Source organism: Scyliorhinus torazame, chromosome 18 (genome assembly GCF_047496885.1).
Source record: "Scyliorhinus torazame isolate Kashiwa2021f chromosome 18, sScyTor2.1, whole genome shotgun sequence".
Lineage (NCBI taxonomy): Eukaryota > Metazoa > Chordata > Chondrichthyes > Carcharhiniformes > Scyliorhinidae > Scyliorhinus > Scyliorhinus torazame.
The window spans coordinates 130,828,899-130,849,578 of NC_092724.1; the positions used below are offsets into that span (position 1 = coordinate 130,828,899).

General features: G+C 45.9%; 1 protein-coding gene across 5 annotated transcripts in view; it reads left to right on the top strand.

Moving 5' to 3' along the window:
• The window catches only part of rbfox3a (RNA binding fox-1 homolog 3a), a 1,900,245-nt gene that overhangs the window by 903,462 nt on the left and 976,103 nt on the right, over positions 1 to 20,680 (top strand). The gene's annotated exons all lie outside the window — the stretch shown is intronic.

The following is a 20,680-nucleotide window of genomic DNA, read 5'->3' on the forward strand; positions in this document are numbered from 1 at the left end:
ATGCTGTCAAATTCACCCGGTTTATTTACACAAAATGAAGACATTTCAAATATTTGCAGTTTCAGCTATTGATACATTAAAGGAGCAGGATGATGAATGCATTCATTGGCCAGTAGTGAAAAGGAGGATTTTCTTTACGAAAGTAGAAAATTGTCAATGAATGACTCGAAAATCATGCTTTTTTTTTAGACATATGACTGTTTTTAGACATACTGCTTATATTTTGAGGATGAATGGGCATGGAAGTGCTATGTGGGAACGAGAGGTCAAATGGGTTGTTTGGGGGGCATACGTTGGCATGGAGGAAATGATTTGGAATGAATGTGGGTGGGAGACATGAGGCGTCTTGGATGGGGCACCGGGAATGCGTGAGGGGTGAGTGCTGAAAAGCTTTTTGATATAATTGGAACAAATTACCATAGCACTGAGGCAGGCCTTTTAAACAGTCCGCAGCCTCACTAAGCAAACCGATATTATTGCTTCAGAACTTTCTCCTCGGTTGGCTGGCCCGACTACAGCTCGGAGCCACCTCCACTTCCCACATCGCCCCTCACAGTGTCTTTGCAGCCACTTACTCCTGAGATGGGGTGGGGTGGGCCAGGCACATAATTTCCTGGCTCTTGATCCCCACCTTGGGAGTGAAAGTCCAGCCCGTGAAATCTATTCCACTCTCTCTGCAGATGCTGCCGAACCTGCTGGTATTTCCAGCATTTTGGTTTCCATTCGAAATTTGCACCATCGACAGTGTTTTACATTTTGTATTATATTAATTAATCTGCCCCATCTAAATTGTGATTTCTTAGCTTCATGTTTCCCAGACATTTACATTATTAATATCAGTTATCCTGGGTGACGAGGTATCATAAAACAACTTAAAGAGGCTGCTCATTTCAGGACCTGCATCCAAATTCTTTTGGCTGTGTGGGTTAAGAATTGTGCTGTACGAGAAATACTGATCAGCAGAAATTTTCATGATTCATTTATAATGTTGCCATGTCCTGCATCCGGAGCAGTTCATCCCACATTGACAGTAAGTAAATTAGGCAAACTATATATTGTGCAATTGTAGAATATATGATTAATATCATACCTACCAATTAGTGTGCGCGATCCTCCAACATTGGTAGTCCCAAGGCCATCTGGTACTTTAAATTAAATTACAACTCCCACCTCATTCAGCAAGGGGCATTTGTTGGTTGGGCCCATCCCCAGAGGCTAATTACAAAGAATTGCTTCAAACATAACAACAGTGTCTATTAAAATACAATGACGCCATGGAACTTGTTCGTTTCGTGCATTCTTTTGATGGTCACAGCACGTGCCAATGTAACTTTCCTAATCCTGTTGTCATTCGTATTACCTTGCTGGCTAAATGTTTGTTGTACCTGCTTGAGAAACACCTAATATCGGTAAAGCAAGTCTGTTAATATTGGCCAATTTGTGGGCCCTGCAAATTAAATTGCATTGTACAGAGTTAACCAAAATCGTCCACATATTTCAGTTTTCTGGGTTGTCAATGGTAAAAAGGGATATTCATCTTCGTTCAATCCTTCTTTCCTGTGTTTAATTTCAAATAGCCCATTGATGACCTTTCATTTGATTAACTTGCTTCCCAGCCAACTGTGCTTTCATATGATTTTTGTATTCTTTTCAATTACTTTATTCCATCAGGCAATCAACCACTCTGTAGTTAAATTTGTGCCTTAAAGCTTGTAATAATTTGTGTACGGGGCTTCAACTTTTCAGATCCAGAGTTCACCTTGCCAGGTTGTACAGCTGACCTGTTTATTTTTATTCTGATTACTGTTTGCTTGCTGTGATTCTGAGATTGTCACAACTTGCATAGCGTTTTATTCTGACAATCTACGTTTGATATTAAATGTGTATCCCTGACTTTAGTGTTAAATTGACAAAATATTTTATTTGCGGAATGAAGTGTTAAAGGGGACATAATTCTTGTCGCATGTTAAGACAAATGCCAGGATTTTCCAGTCCCGCCTGCTACCTGAATCCTCTAGTCCAGCTGAAAGTTAATGGACCTTTGGGTGGTCAGCCACATCCCCCGCGGCACGCCTTGCCACAGCGGGGCGAGAAAATCCAGGCCTAATGCTTTAATTAGACTACCATACTTATGTCAAGTGTGCAAGAGTTACTTTACCTGTACATAAATTTTCAAATGAGGGCAGCACGGTGGCACAGTGGTTAGCACTGCTGCCTCACGGCGCCAAGATCCCAGGTTCGATCACGGCTCTGGGTCACTATCCATGTGGAGTTTGCACATTCTCCCCGTGTTTGCGTGGGTTTCACCCCCACAACCTAAAAAAGATGTGCAGGGTAGGTATTGACCACACTAAATTGCTCCTTAATTGAAAAAATTAATTAGGCACTCTAAATTTATTTAGGAAAAATAATTTTCAAATGAAGCCGTAAAAGTCAACATTGAACGATGACTGCATTGTTCAATGTACTACTTGCCTGTGGATTTTTCTCCCAGTGTTGCAAAACACTGGTCGGAATTTTCTGTTCCTGTTCTTCTTGGGTGGGATTGGTGATGGGAGCGGAGAATCTCGTGAGAGGCACAAACTGCGTTTTATGTCAGGGGGAGGTCTTGTCCCGATTGTCCCTGTCATGATATTCAAACATACATCATAACACATACATAATAATAGACAGACCAACGGACCAATTAGCACACATAACATGACAGCCAATCACAGACAAGAGCAGACACAGTATAAGACAAGAAACACGACACTTCCTGGGCAGTCCATCTAGAGACAGCACAGGGCCAGGACCTCATTAGCAAGACACTCACACAGTCACAACGTGCTGAGTACCAAGTCAGATGTATAAATAGTTGGTTGGAAAAAAACTGCGTTGTACCAATCGCAACCGTGTTGGTTCATCTGTACCTCAGAGCACCCAACACCTCATAATACCAGGAGTGAATCGATACCTACCGGCAAATCTGCCATCCTGAGCCATGGACACCCGCAAAAAACCGCAGCCGTTGCAAGTCGCTGGGAACCTGGGCACAAATTGGAAACTCTTCAAGCAGCGATTCGAACTCTTCATGCAAGCCAATGAAAAACAGGGCGCCTCGGACGAAACAAAGATTGCCATGCTCCTCACTACCGCAGGTCAGCACGTCATCGATGTATACAACTCCTTAGTGTTCGCGGAAGGCGAGAACAAAGCTAAGTATGACACGGTCCTCCACAAGCTCGACAAGCACTTCAACGTTGAGGTCAACAAAAGCTTTGAGAGGTATGTCTTTCAGCAGCGCCTGCAAGGTAAGGATGAGCTCTTTCAGTCCTTCCTGACGCACCTCCGCATACTCGCGCAGTCCTGCGGTTATGACACCACCTCAGAGTCCATGATCCGGGACCAGACCGTTTTTGGCGTTGCCTCCAGTGGCCTACGCCAGCAGCTTCTAAAAATTAAAGGCCTGACCTTAGCAGTTGAAGCCTGTGTCCTGCATGAAAATGCGACAAGCCGCTATGCCCAATTTCAGGCGACCGAATCGGCAGGGAGGGGGTCCCACGCGATCGAATCGGCAAGCCAGGCCGCTCACGAGGCCGAACGCATCCAGGCAATCGAGTTTCTCCCGGCCCGCGGCCCGAACGAGGGCGGCCGTTTCACGCGCTTTTTAAGGCATCCCGCGCTTGTGCGCGCCAAAACCTACGGCAACACTGAGGGACGTGCTGCGCAGGCGCGCCCGACGCAAGACCGAACTGCGCATGCGCAGTGGCGTAACGAATGCCATGATGTCATGACGTGTGGCAACTGTGGAGCTGCACATTTAAAAGGGCAATGTCCTGCAAAAACCCGACAATGCCTACGCTGTGGCAAGATGGGCCACTACGCTGCCTACTGTCGAGCGGCTCAACCTGTTGATCTTCCACATCTCCGACAACCTCGCCGGAACGTGCAGACCATTCAGCCTCCACATCACGACATCCAAACCGACGACACAGATGACCAAGACGCCTTCCGGGTTGCGGTCATTGATGTGAACCGGGTCAACACCATCAATCCGGGCGATGAATGGAATGCCACCCTAACGGTCAACCGATCGCCGATCACTTTCCGCCTGGACACTGGCGCCTCTGCCAACCTCATAGCATGGTCAGCCTTCTATGCCATGAAGGTCAGACCATCAATCCAGCCATCCCGGTGCAAGATGGTCGACTACAACGGAAACGTTATCCCGGCCATGGGATCCTGCCAGCTCCAGGTGACACACAAAACACACACGGCCACACTCTCGTTCGAGATAGTTGGCTCATCGAAGGACTCCCTGCTGGGCGCACAGGCATGTAAGGCTCTCCACCTTGTGCAACAAATTCTCTCTCTCTCTCCAGACGGCACGTCTGACTTCCCGGATGCAGAGTTCCACGCACAGCTCCAATCGCTCCTCGCCCACAACCAGGAGGCATTCGAAGGCATGGGAACACTGCCATACACCTACCGAATTTGCCTCAAACCGGACGCCATCCCGGTCGTTCATGCACCTCGCAGGGTACCTGCGCCACTTAAAGACCGCCTCAAGCAGCAGCTGCAGGATCTCCAGGACCAAGGGGTCCTATCCAGGGTCACGGAGCCCACGCCATGGGTCAGGTCCATGGTGTGTGTCAAGAAGCCCTCTGGCGAGCTCCGCATCTGTATAGACCCCAAAGACCTCAATAATATTATGAGGGAACATTATCCCATACCCAAACGGGAGGAGATCACCAGCGAAATGGCCCAGGCGAAGATATTCACGAAACTGGATGTTGCTAAAGGATTTTGGCATATCCAACTGGACCCGTCCAGCCGAAAGCTATGTACCTTCAACACCCCTTTCGGCAGATTCTGCTACAACCGGATGCCATTTGGCATCATCTCGGCATCCGAGGTCTTCCATAGAATCATGGAGCAGATGATGGAAGGCATCGAAGGGGTGCGCGTATATGTGGACGATCATCATCTGGTCCACCACACCGCAGGAGCACATACATCGTCTCCAATGCGTTTTTGCCCGCATACGGGAAAACGGCCTGTGCCTCAACCGAGCCAAGTGCTCCTTTGGCCAGACCGAGTTGAAGTTCCTGGGGGATCATATCTCCCGGTCAGGGGTCCGTCCGGATGCAGACAAGGTGAGCGCCATCACAGCCATGCCGCAGCCGGCCGACAAGAAGGCTGTCCTACGCTTCCTTGGCATGGTCAACTTCCTGGGGAAGTTCATTCCCAACCTTGCCTCCCACACGACGACTCTGCGCCACCTCGTCAGAAAATCCACAGAGTTCCAGTGGCAACACACACACCAGCTGGAATGGGGGGAGCTCAAACGCAAACTCACTACGGCACCAGTGTTGGCGTTTTTTGACATGTCTCGTGCCACCAAAATCTCAACTGATGCCAGCCAATCCGGCATTGGAGCAGTGCTCCTGCAGAGGGATGACACGGCATCATGGGCCCCAGAGGCCTATGCATCGCGGGCCATGACCCCCACAGAGCAGCGCTACGCGCAAATCAAAAAAGAATGCCTGGGCTTGCTAACCGGTTTAGACAAGTTCCACGATTACATCTATGGTCTTCCACGGTTCACGGTCGAAACCGACCACCGCCCCCTGGTCAGCATAATAAACAAGGACCTGAACGAGATGACCCCTCGCCTCCAGCGCATCCTACTTAAACTCAGGAGGTACGACTTCCAACTGGTCTACACTCCAGGGAAGGACCTCATCGTGGCGGATGCCCTATCCAGAGCAGTGAGCACGCCGCCAGATGCGGAGGGGTTTGTATGTCAGATCGAGGCACAGGTGGCTTTTACAGCGGCAAATCTGCCGGCTGACGACTCCAGTCTGGCCCGTATCCGCCGAGAGACTGCAGGCGACCCCCTTCTGCAGCGAGTGATGCGCCACATGACGGGAGGATGGCTCAAAGGGCAGTGCCCGCAGTTCTACAATGTACGAGACGACCTAGCCATCATTGATGGTGTCCTTCTGAAGGTGGACCGGATTGTGATTCTGCACAGCATGCGCCAGGTGGTTCTCGACCAACTACACAAAGGCCACTTGGGGGTCGAGAAGTGCAGACAGAGGGCTCGAGGGATGGTATACTGGCTGGGCATCAGTGACGATATTGCCAACATGGTGCTCAACTGTACAACCTGCCAAAGATTTCAGCCGGTGCAACCTCCTGAGACGCTTCTGCCCCATGAGCTGGTGACGTCCCCCTGGGTGAAGGTGGGTATCGACCTATTTCACGCGCTCGGCATGGACTATGTCATCATAGTTGACTACTTCTCAAACTACCCAGAAGTCATACGCCTGCACGATTTGACGTCGTCTGCTGTCATCAGGGCCTGCAAAGACACCTTTGCTCGCCACGGCATTCCGATGACTGTCATGTCGGACAATGGGCCCTGTTTTGCCAGCCATGAATGGGCGTCCTTTGCTGCTTCGTATGGCTTCACACACGTGACGTCCAGCCCTCTGCATTCCCAGTCCAATGGAAAGGCGGAGAAGGGCGTTCACATTGCCAAGCGGCTCCTCTGCAAGGCTGCTGCTGCCGGGTCGGACTTCTACCTCGCCCTGCTGCCCTATCGCTCAGCACAGTCTGTACCTCAGAGCACCCAACACCTCAGTCCCGAGCCCCTGCCAGTGATGTAACAGGAATCCTGATGTTTGACATCGGGAACCCCCCCGATGAACATTGTAATAAATGTGCATGTTATTATCAGGCCTGATCATACCCCCCCTGATGGTTGGGGGGGGGGTAGTCTTCATTTTAACTCTTGTGCATCAGGGTGCCCTTTAGAAATGGCACCCTTATCTTCAAAAAACAAAGTTGCTGGTGGAGCCCGTCCTGCAAGCTTGATGTCACGGGACCCACAGCTTCAATGTTAATGCATTAAGTTCCCAGCAGTACGACGGTGAAAGCTGCCATTGGTGCCAGCGGCTTCAACACTGCTTTTCCTGTGCAATGCCACACTCTGCAACAAAAGAAAAAGTAAAATTCTGCCCACTGCTTTCATTATAGAGATGCTCAGATTCAAAAGTAACCCATTGTTGAGCTAAAGGATATTGAACTATGCATTAGGCTGCATATTTTCTGTTGTTTCTCCATGTCTTTGTGGACTTCCTGTAATCACAAGACTCCATTCCATTCAAGGATTGCACCAATTATCTGAAGATGTTGGGCAGAAGATTAAGGCATTGTTGTCAAAGGAAGACTGTTTAACAAAAGGGAAGATGTAAGTGATCAGTTGGGCTCACCTCATTGGTCATACCTGCCATCAGCCTCCCAGCAGGTGGTTTCCAGTTTGGGAAAGCAGGGACTCCTGGCATTAGCCGTATCTGACCTCACAGACCTCCGTTACTGCCCTTGGAGATTTCCTGATGAAAATATGAATGAACTGATGCAGAATTCTGATGGATTCAGCTCTGCAGGGTACCGGCAGACACACTGGTGTAAATCTTCCAGTCAGGTGCAATTTCAGGACCCCAGGTATTCTCACATATATGGCAACGCGAATTATCATAAGTGAACCTTTTCCATTGCTCAACCTCTCGTGGGGAGTCAGTATCTGATTCTGTGGTAAAAAGCAATCTAAAGGGTGTGACACTTGGCAGGATTTATTTTGTAAGAGTCAGCAGAGCAGTTTCAGTTTCAACATGATGTTGGCACACGTAGCTGACTGATGGCATCATGACATTGTGTCTTCGTAAACAAATAGAAATCGTCCTGCACACAATTTTTCATGGAGATTGTTTCATTTTGCAATGACATTCAAGGTAAGACTTCCATGTGTTACACATGGCTCAATACACTCATGATCAGTCAACTTCACTGGTCCACAGTTGACTCTTCACAAGGTTAAAAAGAGGAGTCACAAAATTTCAGCCAAGTTGGCCGATCCATTAATCTTCTCGTGCTGTGGGTGGCGCCCCCATCCTCCGAGTCAGAAGCCCAGAGTGCAAGTCGCACTTCAGGACCTGTTAGTCGCCGAAGAAGCATCCCTGACTTGGCCAAACAGATCCATAATCAACCAACTTACCCTTCCAAACATGCCCATGGATTCTATAAATGGGAAAGATTCCTTGTCAGCCATGTTTGATGTGGAGTGGGTGCCCCTCAATCTTCAACCACTTGACTCGCTCTGGAAGAGAGAAATGCACAAGTTCCCTTGAGCACCGTGGCGAATAATGGATGGACCCAATTTGTCATACATTTTCCATGAACCATCAGCATGCTGATTGCTATTTCAGAGGGTTAGCACAGACACAATGGGTCAAATGGCCTCTTACTGTCCTGTAACTATTGTATGATTCATTCTATGACTCTGCATTATATGAACTGGCATGGAGCAAACTGATAAATTATTGGGGAAAGTATTCATATTGTTGAATTTTGTTGTAATTTTTGTTTAGAAAAGGAAGTGCTTCTGTTCATCTGATGACTTGCATGATTGGTGATCAATACAGTTGTGTGGTGGACATGAATGTTTGGCCGTCTGTCCTGCCACTTGGTCCTAACGGTGCTTTTTAAATAGTGTGGGTGGAAATGGCCAGGTCAACTCAACTGACAGCAGTAAAAAAAGTCATAATTGACTATATTACCCGACAACAAAGCACTTTTAAAGTGTAGTCATTGGTGTAAAAGTCAGCTCCTGCAGCAGCCAGTTTACACACGAGCAGTAAAGAGATAAATGAGTAAGTAGTTGGTTTTACAGTCGTGTTAATTGGGGAATAGATGTTGTGACAGTGAAAGAATACCCCTGTTCCAAAAAGATAAAGTGCCTTGCCCTTTTTTTTTACATCCACTAGAAAGTTGATGGGGGTCCCAATATGAAGTCTCGACTGAAAGATGTATTCTGACAATGTCACTTTAACTGAACTGAAGTCATTGAGCGCGATCTAATGGCCAGGCTGTGCCGGAAAAGCAACTTGCCGTGGCGCAGCGTGGCCGGTAAAAGCCGGGAGACCCCACCCCCGGGATCTACCTGGTTTGCAACTCGATCGTGCGGGATGTTGCGATGTAAATCCCGCCCACAATGAGTGGGATCACTTTTTGGTAAATCTGCATATAATAATAATCTTTATTGTCACAAGTCGACTTACATTAACACTGCAATGAAGTTACTGTGAAAATCCCCTAGTAACCACACTCCGGCGCTTGTTCGGGTACACAGAGGGAGAATTCAGAATGTCCAATTCACCTAACAAGCATGTCTTTCAGGATTTGTGGGAGGAAACCGGAGCACCCGGAGGAAAACCATGCAGACACAGGGAGAAAGTGCAGACTCCACACAGACAGTGACCCACGCCGGGAATCAAACCCACGCCCCTGGTGCTGTGAAGCAACAGTGCTAGCCACTGTGCTACCATGCTGCCCATGAAGTTGTCCTACATCAGCGATGGGCAACCTAGCTTAGTGAGTGGGCCACATGAGTGGACCGTTTCATCTCAACGGGCCGCAAGATTGAAATCGGGTTTGTTCACTAACTATGGCCCCATGAATAGAACGGTCATCAACTCAAATGGTAAAAACAAAATAAATATTTATGTTTGATTGGACGCAGAGGTAGTGCACGGCCTCTCACAGTCAATGTTGTGAGCAATCAGCACACTTCGTTTCACTTGCCCTTGTTTTGTGTGCGTATGACTGGTAGGAAAAAACACGACGGAATGTAGCAACTCTGCGGGTGAACAACAGTCAACAAAATGTCATGTGGGCAGCACTCAGAACCATGATGGGGAGGGTGTGGAATTAGTATCCCTTTGTATCTTATACTATACCTTAAGAAGGTTTGTCTTTGTATTCGTCAAGACAGCTTTTATAATCAATTGATACTTTTGAAGAAACCTGGTCATTGAGATTAATAAGGAAAGCACATATTTGGCCGAATAACCAGCTGGAAACATGATTGGAATATATGTTGTGATCCATGAAGTAGAGGGACTCGAGACAGACAGTGCACTCTTCCTGTCCCAGTCGTAACAAGATACATAGAATGGATGCTAATCTGGAAAAGATGATACAGTCCAAGTGAGTTTGGAATTTCCATCTCTAATCCTCTGAAGCCATTTTTCATTAATAAACTGCTGTATGTTTTAGGAATTATGCAAATTCCAGTAGCCATAATGAAAGTAAGACTGTTAGATATTGTACAAAAAGTTTAGATATTGTATAAAAGTGTGGCTGTGCATGGGGTAAACCAAGCAGACTATGCTCAAAGTTAATGTGAATGAGAAAAAAACATGTAGACATATGGATACTGGTAGCCTGGTGATTAAATCTGCATTTTTAGAAGCCAGCTGTAAAAACTGGTCTTGGAGGACTGCATAACTCCTCTTGGTGACCAAGATTCCCATTGGACCGGCTGTGCCATGCAGTTACTGACAGTCGGCACACTTTTAAACAAATTCATTCATGGAATGATGGAGTCATTGAAATTTGCAGCACAGAGACCATTGTGTCGGTGCCTATCTCAAAGCAGCTATCTGGCCTAATCTTAGTTTCCAGCTCTTGAAGATTACAGCCCTTCCAAGTGCATATACAGGTACTTAAAAATGTGATGTGGGTTTCTGCCTCTACCAACCTTTCAGGAAGGGAGTTCCTGAGTTGCAGACCTGCACTGCCCTCTGAGAGAACGTAATTCACCTTGCTTCTCTTTCTTTTGGCTAAGATCAAACGTCAGATCAAGCCCAAGATGAGGTGCGATGCCTTTCCTTGTCAGCTTGGATCGTGTTTGTCTCTCTTCTGCAGATCATGAATTGGATTGAATTTAAATTGTTTTTTTGGAGCAAGCAATGAGATGGATTAAATGCCTACTACCCCCGGCCACTCTGTGCATCGGCTTTGGAGCTTTGAGAACGGAATACATTTTTAAAAAAGTATCCTTCTGCTAATTACTTTAAAACAATGACCCTGATTATTGTCCTCTGCAAAGTCTTGCCTACCCATGTATTTTAGGCCTCTCATAATTCTTGGGATGTTGGCCACAGAATGCCTAGCTACTGACTGACATTTCCTCTACTTTTTTGGAATGCGTGCAAAATTTATTTAAGTGGGTGGCCCCTTTAAATTTATTTCACACAGCCCTACATACACGTTGACATCGGGACCAACTTGTGTGCAGCCACAGGCTATGCGGCTTACAGGGAACAATGCTTCTGATTCGCCCTAACAGTGGTGCCATTTATGCTCTTGGAATCTAATTTCATGTAATCCTGAGTAAAAAAATATTAATTGCTTACAGGACAAAAACCTGTGAAATGATCCACAAGTATTTAGAAATGATCTGGACCAGCAAAGGTTTGCAAAATTGCAGCACAACGAGAGAAATTTGTAGCTTTGAGAGGTGGCAGATAAACTGTAACAATCAATCGGCTGCATAAAATGATGCATTCAGTTCATTGACATTGGGAAGCTGTGGACTAATTCGACATGCGAAACATTAACAGGTACTGAACCAATTTACCGAGTTAATCAATAGAAACATCAAAAGAAGATTGAAGGAAGTTAAAAACAATTTACGTTTGATTTTTGTTTCAAATCATTTTGACCAAGTGCTCTGCTCTGTTTCTTCTGCAAGGTCTCTTGTCTCCAACACTATTATTTCTGATTGACAGGTTTTGAGCAAACTAAACCATGACATGCAGGTAGGTGATTGCCGCAGCGCCAGCTCTGATCAGTTGGCAGAAAGTACATTTGTCACTGAATGGTACTGGGTTTTCCTGTCCACTGCACTGGAAAAGCTACCTTTGCAAAATGCCAGCCCAACAGTCAGATGAGGCTTACCTTTATGTTGAGAAGTTAATTATTGATGCAGATTTTGGTTCCGCATTCTGGATAACTCCCGTTTTTAATATCACTGGTCACTAATGCGGAGGGTACAAGGTTGCTTAACACAATCCAAGGACTATGAAAATAAAGCCTCCCTTTTGGGTGTACCAGAGCCTGTAATTTTACATGAAACTGAATGGTTGCCCTCTCTTCCATAAGGTGGGCTCCCAGTGCACGAGTGAGATGAAGTGAGCTGTAACTCACAAAAATTGCTGCCTTGGCTCCGAGTGATTAGCTAACTTTCCGCAGACCACGCAGAAAAGCTGTACCCGTTCTAGACTGCATGACTCAGTCCATATTTGAATAAATCTGTACCCTGCGACTTTTTGATAGACTGTTGGCATGAAAATGCTAATCAGCTCGCTGGTTCCGTATAGAAGTGGGATTTCTCCGGGTCTGCATGCTCCTGCTCAGACTTCAAATCCTGACCAAAATGCCTCAGAACCCCCCCCCCCCACACACACACACACCCCGCAGCGGGTTCCTCGATGGTGGGCAGACAAGCCATACAAAATGCCGTAGACTTCAGCTGGACCAGGAGTTACCGGCTATAAAGTTCAGAAGATATTGGAGCATTGTGGCACAATGGAATTTAGACTTCGGTTCAATGCCAATTCCCAATGGATGTGATGTGGCAGGAGCAACACTCAGGAGTTCAGTCATTATGGAAAGAGAGAGCACCCCATATCTGCCGGGCACACAATTTGTGCAGAGACTATTGCAATTATTTGTCTGCTGCAGTAAGGGACATCTAGGGCGAAATTCTCCCGAAACGGCACGATGTCCGCCGACTGGCGCCCAAAACGGTGCCAATCAGACGGGCATCGCACCGCCCCAAAGGTGCGGAATGCTCCGCATCTTTGGGGGCCGAGCCCCAACATTGAGGGGCTAGGCCGACGCCGGAGGAATTTCCGCCCCGCCAGCTGGCGGAAACGGCCTTTGTTGCCCCGCCAGCTGGCGCGGAAATGACATCTCGGGGTGGCGCATGTGCGGGAGCGTTAGCGGCCGCTGACAGTTTCCCACGCATGCGCAGTGGAGGGAGTCTCTTCTGCCTCCGCCATGGTGGAGACCGTTGCGGAGAAGGAAGGGAAAGAGTGCCCCCACGGCACAGGCCCGCCCGCGGATCGGTGGGCCCCGATCGCGGGTCACCTCCCGGGGTCAGATCGCCCCGCGCCCCCCCCCCAGGACCCCGGAGCCCGCCCAATCCGCCTTGTCCCGCCGTTCAAAAGGTGGTTTAATCCACGCCGGCGGGACAGGCAATTTATCGGCGGGACTTCGGCCCATCCGGGCCGGAGAATCCAGCGGGGAAACCCGCTGTGGGGTCGGAGAATGACGCCCCAGCTCTTTTGTGCCTGATAAAAAAAATCATAACCCCAACAACTAAGCTTTAGATAAAGACACACAAGTTAGTGGAAAATGATTTAACTCCTTTAAAAAAAAAAGCTGCTAATTTCAGAGTTTTCCAGACAGCTAACCCAAGAAATGGATTGTTCTATCCAATCCTATCTGCAGAACAGGAGCAATAGTTGTGTTGTGATGGATTTTCATTGCAAGCTGAATAGTTACCTGATTGACTGGACACCCTTGAGTACTTCTGACCATTTATTATTCATCCTCGTTGCCCAATGCATGGTTACATTGGTTTTGAGTCACCCTTTGTTCTTTATTTTCCCCTGCACGCTTCATTCTCTCGATAGTTTGAGCAAATAAACTTTCTTGAGGAGACCAAGGGAGCTGTTTGTGCTCATCAAAGTGACAGGTGTCCCAGCTGGGGGACTGAAGCTCTTTTTTTACTTTCAGTATCAACATCAAGCACATCGGCACCAGATGCAGACTGAACCACCTTAACTCTATCCAAACAATGTGTCTTAACTCCAACTTCAAAGGACACCCCCTACTATAACATTGTCACATTTCATCAGCCTTGTCTTGGTCTCTGAGAAAAAAAATGTCAATTAGTGACAAATTATAGACAGTTTTGTGCAGGTGGTCAGTAGGGAACTGCCCAAACTCATTTCTCTCAAAAACCTGATGAAAAGAAGGGATTTTCATTCTTCTATCCATCTGGGCTCTGTTTAAGCTCCCGTCCTGTCAATGTTGTTGCCCATTCGTTCAGTGCATCATTTTGATTTTATACTTTTGATTCTACACAGATTTTGGAATAATTTACCGGTAGTCTACATTAAATTGTCACCAATTCCATTTTATTGCATAGAAGCCACATCTATTCAAAAAGGAAAACAAGATAAATTGGACAGCTATTGACCAGTTAGGCTTACATTTGTAGAGGTGGATTATTAGAGACATTTAAAAAAACTTTTTTTTACCTTTGCACTTGAGGAATACGGCTTAACCATTAAGTTATATACATTTACTGTTCCCTCTATGTCCCTATTTATAAAGGGGTCAGTTTAGCTCAGTTGGCTGGACGACTGGTTTGTGATGCAGAGAAATGCCGACAGCACGAGTTCAATTCCCATACCGGCTGAGGTGATCAATGGATCACCTTCTCAACCTTGCCCCTCACCTGAGGTGCGGTGACTCTCAGGTTAAATCGCAACCAGTCAGCTCTCAAAGGGGAGAACAGCCTATGGTCCTCTGGGCCTGTGGTGACATTATGCCTATTTATAAAACACACAATGCTGTTGGTATTTTATGGTTTTAGCTGCCTACAATCAAACTGAAGAAGTATATTTTTATCCCTTACTTGATTTTGTTCCTCCACATCCTGGTGTCTTTCCTCCGACTTAATATTCCCATTCTTTGTTTTTCTGACCCAAATATTACCTCACTCGTCAATATACTAAATTGAATCTGCCATCTGTCTGCTCATTGCACCAGCCTATCTATGCCTATCACTGTCCAATCTTCTTCAGTGTTCTTGGATGCATACCAACTGGGCTTGGTGGCTTTTATTTTGTTTCAATCCCACTTACTTGTTTAAATTTAATTTTCTTCTGAATAATTATCTGCAGTATTGACTATTCTCTGTGGATACCACATCCTACTTTCATCTGCTTCTTCATGAACAAATGCAGCCACTAAGAAGGATTACTTAATTCACTTAGTTCAAGAATAAGACCTTGTCCAGAAGGGATGCCATAATTTCTTTGATGTTCGCCTTACTTCATATGTATACATGAAGACCCTGGTCTTTCTTTCATAAGCTTTCCTAATCTTCCTGTTCTTTTTCTGCCTTCTGCACGTTTTATTATCTCCCATATTTGTATCATATTCCTTTTTTGAAGTTTGCTTTTGCTCTGGTTTTTCTATTTATCCATGGAATCACTGCCATTGATGTATCTGCTTTACTCCATCTTGAAATGTAGTTACCCTATGTTTTTCCTATCTCTTACTTAAATATCTCTCACTGTTTGAAACTGGTCTGAACTAAGCCCCCTTTCAATGGGTCGATTCGCATTCTAATGCCTTTATTTTTAACGATATTTCTCTTTATCTAGTGCCAATGTGAGCCTAATGATCGTATGATCATCATTTCTCAATTGTTCATTAACGTATCAGGTAACTTATTTCAATAATAGCAGAAAATGCTGGATATGCCCAGCAGGATATGCCCTATCCTCTCTGGCAGCATCTGTGGAGAGAGGAGCAGTGTAACAGGGAGGAATCTTCCGGCACTTCCCGCCGGCGGGATCCTCCAGTCCCGCCAATGGCGACTCCCTTGCCGTAGGTTCCCTGGCAGCAAAGGGTGCGAACGGGAAACTCCGTTACCTGCAGTGGCCCAGACGATTCTGCCGCCGGTCAATGGCAGGCAGTCTCCCCTACGGCAGCATATGCGGATGGAAAATCCCGTCCAGGATTTCAGGTCTGTCCCCTTTCCTCAATACTGAGAGAAGTTGAAGATGCATTAAGTTTGGAGCAAGTGAAAGTTGTGGGTGAGGAGAAGGGAGGAAGGGTGGGAAAAAGAACAAAGGCGAAGGCCTATGGGAAGCGCAAGACAGATTAAACGACAAACAACTTAATTCTCCAAAACCAGAGTGAATGGTAAAGAAACAAAAAGTATGTCTGGGATATGTGTAAATGGCAAAATAACACTTGCGCTGCTTAGATATTGTTTCTTAACAGAGTTCAAAAAGCAAGAGATCCGAATGAGTTCTAGTATTCTCTCCCGATCAATTTGATCAAAAACCATTGTCTTGTCCCAGTTTCCTTTACGGTAGTTACAACCCCCAACCACCCCGCCTCCTGAATTACAACACAGTTCCACTCCGATCCTCTCTAAATTTCCCATGGAACCCGCACTGATCTTCTATTTGAAAGTCTTTAAAAGTACTATCAAATATATTTCACTAGAATCAATTCCTCCACTTAATTTTTATCATGCAGCTCCTGCCTTGTAATATAAATGCAACGGTACAGGTATCTCCAATGCAGTGACAAAAAAATAAATAAACTCGTCTGCTAGAATTGAGCACCACATAGAGTGAGTATATTCGAGCAATGAGCTGACATTGTGAATTTGTGGTCTTTTGTCAATCCTCTCTGATGCTGGGAGGGGGGGCGGGGGCATAAAAGCAACTTTTGAGCAGCTGCATTTTTGCACAACGCCACTTCTTTCCTCTGAAGTGAACCATGCCACACTGGTCACTGCTGGGATATAAATGGGCCCGAAGATAGTTAAGCTTATTCACTGACATTAGAAATTGTCCACAATGGAACCACTCCTGGGAAAGGACACTTTTGGGGGGCAGCTCCGTGTTGTCGATAATGATACTGTGTGAAGTTAATGAGCCAGTCAATAGTGTCCGAATCATTCTATCAATAATTGCACTTTGCACCAAATATTTGCATTTGTCCAGCTTATTCAATGCACAGACATGAGGAAGAATGCAACCTAGTACAAGAAGACAAAAGAAAACTTGCAGACTGGGCAGTTGAATGGAAAAAGGCATATAAATGTGGTGTTGCATATTAGTAGGAAATACAGAAACACCACATACTCAAGCAGCAAGTCAAAAAAGAAATTAAAATACTATTGAAGCACTGGACTTGATTTCTAATGGATATAGAACTCAAAAATAGTGACGTTTTGTTAAACTTGTATAGGACTCTGGTCAGGTTGTAGTTCAGAATACCGTGCACCATTCTGGTCTCAATACAATGTAAAAGACAGAGAAACACCTGAGACAGTGCGGACAATATTTAAAAGGATGGTGCTAGAATTGAGAGATTACAGACAGCAGGAAGGATTGATCACATTGGGGCTTTATTCTTTCGAAAAGAGATGTCTTAAAGGAGACCTGGTAGACGATTTTAAAGTTATAATTCAGTTGGACAGGTGAGATGGGAGAAATTGTTTCCACTTGGTGTGGGGAATTCAAAAACAAGAGGCTATAAATACAAGATAGTTACAAATGAATTCAATAGGGAGAAATTTATTTATTCAGAGATTGGTTAGAATTAGGAACTTGGGACCAAAGGAAACGGATGAGACAAATAGCTTAGATGCTCTAAAAGGAAAGTGGATGAGAAACAGGAGAGAAAAGAAAGTGTAATGAGATGCTGACAGGCTGTGGAGAGGTAGATAGAATTGAATTGGAGGAGACACACGTGGAGTATAAACACTAGTGAACATTAGTTAGGCCAAATAACTTGTTTCTGTCTTGTGTATATTCCATGTACTTCTATGCAAATAGACATTGAGACAAACAACAACATATTAGGTGGGATAACCATAGCTTGGTCAAACAAGTTTTAAAGGAGGGCCTGGAAGAGGAGAGGGGAGTGAAGAGGCAGAAGAGTAGAGCATAGGACCTCCAGAGAGTAGGGCCTAGCTGATAACATGGCTATCAGTGGTGATGGGGAAATGTACATTAAATGGATGAATATTATTAAAAGACAATAGCAGGGGGTTTATGTCAGTCAGGCATCGCTACAAACCTATTTTTCACACTTTTACCCTCCTCTAAACTTGTTTTGTGTTCATTTAATTGCTGTCATGTTGACATTGTGAACCTTTGCTAATTGAGTAAAAAAAAAGAGGGAACATTTAAATACTCAAGATTGTTCTTTGAACTGGTCTGGATTGGAGGAACGGAGGCAAACCACATGTCCTCCTCCTTCTAATACCTTATTTTACGATGCTGTTGTTTTGCGCTGCTTGCCTCCTGCATAGAGAGTACATCAGGAGGTGATATAACCTTTTAACTGTACCAGCACAACACAAAGACCTGGATGACAATATTTTCTGTATCAACCCATTAAACTCCCACAACCTCATGTTGTAATTAGGCCCCTGTATCTGGAAGCTAATGAAGGTGTTGAAAGTGCAGATTGTGTGTGTGCGTGGTGGTGGGGGGGGGGTTAGGTGGTGCGGAACCTGGTATTTGAAGCAAATACAACATTCCTTATGCAAATTACCAACGTTAAAATGGTGAGGGATTCATGCTGGTGACATTAATCTTACAGGCAACACAGTTAAACATGACAATGGTAAACACGTCGCACATATTCCCTCTGCTTATCTGCCCTTTCCAGGAGCAGCCCCATTCGTTTTCTCTTTGCCTCATTTGCATAATTACACAGCACAGCAATTGTCGGTACTATCTGGCTGGCTGAGCTCTAGCCCGAACAATTGATTAGAAAATGATTAGTTAGCAGCAAACATAGCAAAATAAGTAATTTAGTCCCAGGGAATTAGTATATCAGTGAAAGCATGGGAGCATCACTCACTCTCAGAACAAAAGTAAAGATTAAGAATATGTAAAGAGGAGAGGAAAATGAGATTGGAAGAATAGGGTGCTAATAAGAAGATGGTCCTCCCAGAATAGGTATAATATGGAGATAGTTTGTGGTTGGCAGTGCTGTATTGAGCTTTATAAGTTAATGCAACAGACAAGCTTCCGAATCCACAGCTACATACATAATTGCTATTAACCTAAAGCTTCCTTACCTTTTTCTTTCACTATGACACAATGGATATTGTGCCTTTTTTCTTGCCGTACTCGTTGTGACAAATGCACAGTGAGCTGTAAGCGTTCGGTGATTAATAACAAAAAACGTTCAACAACACAGTGCATCAGAAATAATTTCAGGAGATTGCGTAGATTTGCGAAATGGCAGATTAATGTGGAAGGACTGTCGTGTAAACTGGATGTGAAATTGAGGACATATGAAAAGGGATGTTGTGTAGATTTATGAAAACACTGGCGTTCCAGCTGTGAAAGTGATGTTCAAATTTGATTTGTGAGTAAGTTAATGCATATGAGGTGATATGGGGCTGGTGGTTTGCTGTATTTTGTATTTCTACGCGAGGTAGGTAAACAATACAGCTGCAAAAAGGAACTGTTGAGTGCATTTGCTGCTGGACTATTTCAAGACAATGAAAATCCTGTATGCAGATCAGTGAGTGGTCTAACATTCCAGTGTTTATAATCTGAATGAAAAATTAGACGATTAAGAGAGAGTTCAGTTGAAAATGCCATTTATCTGGGTTTAGCACTATTCTCAGAAATAATTTATCGCAGACCGAAACAAATGGACTAGTGAGAGTGAACCAATGGGTGCGATTCAACTAAATGGGAATAAAGTCCCATGGCGAGCACATTTAGCCACGTGTTTCCCGGCGCTTGCAGCACTGAAATCAATTTTCAGACTAACTGTCTTGCTCTAATATGCAGATTTGCTAAAATGGGCGGAATTTACATCACAGCGTCTCGGGAGATCATGTTAGATCACGTAAGGCGTGCAAGCCGGGTAGATCCCGGGAGCGGGGTCTCCCGGCATTTACCGCCCATATAAATAACATCAAAGGTCAATAATGAACTTAAGTGTTTACTCCAGTTTGACCACGGGAAACATCACGGGTGGCAGCCTGTTTTAATATGGGGTAGCTTTCTCTATTGCAACAGTGAACATACTGCAGAAGTACTTAGTTGACCATAAAGTGCTTTGGGATGTCCGGAGGTCTAGAAAGGTGCAATATAAATGCAAGTCTTTATTGGTCTGTGCCTGTTTTTTGGGTCCCACGTTGGTGCTCTGCAGGCAATACGCATCTAAAGCAAGCATCTGAGAATCAATAGAAAATTGATTTAATCTGCATGCTCGGGGCAAGCTCCCAGCACCGCTGTCTCCAGAGGGTGACTAAAGAATTCTACGTGACTGTCTGCCCTAGTTGCTCGGTGTCCATATGGTAAAAGGTGTCATAATATACATTTATGTATATAATGGAGTGCAGACAGGCAGTGATTGACACACAGGATGACCAGTAAGCACACAGAACAGAGCAGCCAATCACCAGAGAGGACACGACCACTAGAAAGCCAGAGGGCACCAGTTTTCCCGCTCTCTCAGGATCCAGCCTCTGGGACAGTCAGAGTTAGTGAGCTGGCCAGTGCAAACATCACGTGGAAGCTAGTAAGTCTGGTTAGGCTAGTATCAGGGGCGAGATTCTCCACTCCCTCGCCGGATGGGAGAATCGCCTGGGCTGCCAAAATTTCCCGGGACGCCGATCCGAGGCCCTCCCGCGATTCTCCCAAGCGGCGGGAACGGCCTCGTAGAGTTCCACGGGCCGGAGAATGGGCGGAGACACCCAAAATGATGATTCTCCGGCACCCCCGCTATTCTCAGGCCCGGATGGACCGAGTGGCCAGGCCAAAATGGCGGGTTCCCCCCGGCGCCGTCCACACCTGGTCGCTGCCGTCGGGAACAGCACGGGAACGCCTACGGGGGGGCGAGGGGGATCCTGCACCGGGGGGTACCTCAAATGTGGGGTGGCCCGCGATCGGTGCCCACCGATCGTCGGGCTGTCCTCTCTGAAGGAGGACCTCCTTCCTTCCGCGGCCCCGCAAGATCCGTCCGCCATCTTCTTGCGGGGCGGACTCGG